The sequence below is a fragment of the Pan troglodytes genome, chromosome 12 (genome assembly GCF_028858775.2).
Source record: "Pan troglodytes isolate AG18354 chromosome 12, NHGRI_mPanTro3-v2.0_pri, whole genome shotgun sequence".
Lineage (NCBI taxonomy): Eukaryota > Metazoa > Chordata > Mammalia > Primates > Hominidae > Pan > Pan troglodytes.
Window position 1 is genome coordinate 85,357,088 of NC_072410.2, and position 2,262 is coordinate 85,359,349.

General features: G+C 38.4%; 1 non-coding gene across 1 annotated transcript; it reads left to right on the forward strand.

Annotated features, from left to right (window-relative positions):
• The first annotated feature begins 1,268 nt into the window (after positions 1–1,268).
• Positions 1,269–1,377, forward strand: LOC112208230 (U6 spliceosomal RNA). Its single transcript, XR_002942650.1, has one exon. It is a non-coding gene; the product is annotated as a U6 spliceosomal RNA (small nuclear RNA).
• The last annotated feature ends 885 nt before the right edge of the window (positions 1,378–2,262 follow it).

Below are 2,262 nucleotides of genomic sequence, written 5' to 3' on the forward strand. Positions count from 1 at the left end.
CTTTTTCTTCAAGTCTGTTTTCTCTGATGTTAATTTAGCCTACTTCAGCCTTCATATTGCTATTTTTTAACATAATTTGTTCCATCAATTTATTTTCAAGCTATCTGTATCTCTACATTTCTCTCCTAGTCATATGTAGTTGGGTCTAGCAACTTTTACCCATTCTGACCATTCCTCCCTCTTAATTGGTGTGTTTTGTCCATTAACATTGCAAATGTGCACTCAGCTATTGACTTACCCCAAAGAAAAAGAACTAAAGCTTCCAGTGATGTCGGCTGAGGGATAAACTATGAGTCTTAGCACTAACGACAACCACAAAGACAAACACAGAGCATGTACACTTAGCAAATAAATAAAGGAGATTGCAATTGACTTCACCAGAATGTTTGAAATCTTAGTAAGCTCAAAATAAACCAGATGTGAGCTTTCCAGAGGATAAAATTCACTTTGTGTTGCAACAGTTTTGATATATTGAACTCCGATGTCGTGGTCATAGCACTATCAGCATGATGGGTTTACTGGGTTCAGGAACTCTTTCACTACTTAAATATTTTTGTTTTACAACTGATTGATAAAATTGGGGAAATAAATTCCTCATGAAAAATTTCTGAGCCAGAAATTCTAAAGAGACCAGTAAAAAGGTCAAAAGCCATTTTTATTCCTGAACTAATGCTATATAGAAAAATACATCAAGCAAAGTTCTCTTTTCCTGAAATCCTGTAAGTGAAAGTCAGAAATAAATTAATGGCTCACACTTTTAAAGCTTCTGTTTAAAATGTGAGGTGAATATTTTCTTTTCTTTTTTTTTTTTTTTTTGAGACAGGGTCTTGCTCTGTTGCCCAGGCTGGAGTGCAGTGGTGCAATCACGGCTCACTACAGCCTCTATCTCCAAGGTATGACCAATCCTCCCATCTCAGCCTCCCAAATAGCTGGGACTACAGGTGTGCACAACCATGCCTGGCTAATTTTTTCTTTTTTCTTTTTTTGTATTTTTTTTTTTTGTAGAGACAGTGTTTCGCCATGTTGCCCAGGCTGGTCTCAAACTCCTAGGCTCAAATGATCCACCCACCTCAGCCTCCCAAAGTGCTGGGATAATTTTCTATTTAAAGATTCATCATAAAAGATAGCTAATTAGTTTAAACAAGAAATATCTAATTCATTTTCTTGTTAATATGCATTTTTCAAAATAAATTGCTAAGAAGTGAATGAATTTTTAGAGGATTTTTTTGTGGGTTTCTCAGAATCAGTAAAAAAATTCTACCCATAATGTGCTTCATTATGCTTCAGCAGCACGTACACTAAAATTGGAATGATACAGCGATTAGCATGGCCTTGCACAACGATGATGCACAAATTTGTGAAGTGTTCCATATAAAAAATATAAAATTAAAATGTAAAAATATAAAATAAACATTTAAAAAGACGCATGTCTTTCCTGAACCCTCCAGATTCCTCTAGCCTACAATTCCCTTCCCTTTCATGGAGCTTTTATGTGGCTTTTTGTCTACTCTACTTGTTTTGATACTATGTGGATATTTGACTATGAATCTTGACCACTGATAATTTACTGTAAGAGATGGGTAGCAAATAAACTGATTAAATCTTCCATGACTCTCAGGAAAGAGTATAGGTTAGCTCTCAAATGTTATCGAGTCTAAAAGTAATTTTTAAATGGTTATTACATTTTGCCCAACATTATATTTGATAACAGCAGGAGTTTCCTGTATAGAGTTAATTTCTCAGCAGGTCTCCTTCCCAAGAGAAAGGGAGCTCTGATTCTTAATGGCCAATGCCAGTTACCCAGACAGAATACCTCCAGCATACAAATATGAACTTGTCGAGGTGACGTAAAACTAGTCAGAACCAAAGTGGAGTCACACATTCCCTCAGGACAGGGGTTAGAGGCAGAAGGGATCATGGCAGATGGAGGCAGGACTAGATTGCAGCTCCAACTGGGACAGACAGAGCAGCACGTGGAGGCTCACATCGTGAATTTTTGCTCCAGAATGACTGCAGGAATAAATCAGGAAACCCAAGAGGACCCACATACCATCTGAAGGAAGCAGATTGCACCTGCCAGACCCGGGAGACACCCCAAATACTGTGCTGATATCCACAGCTGAGAGACCCACAGATGGTTCACATCACAGGACTGTGTGCAGACAACCCCCAGTACCAGCCTAGAGCCTGGTAGACTTGCTGGGTGGCTAGATCCAGAAGAGAGAATAATCACTACAGCTTGACTCTCAGGAAGCCGTATCC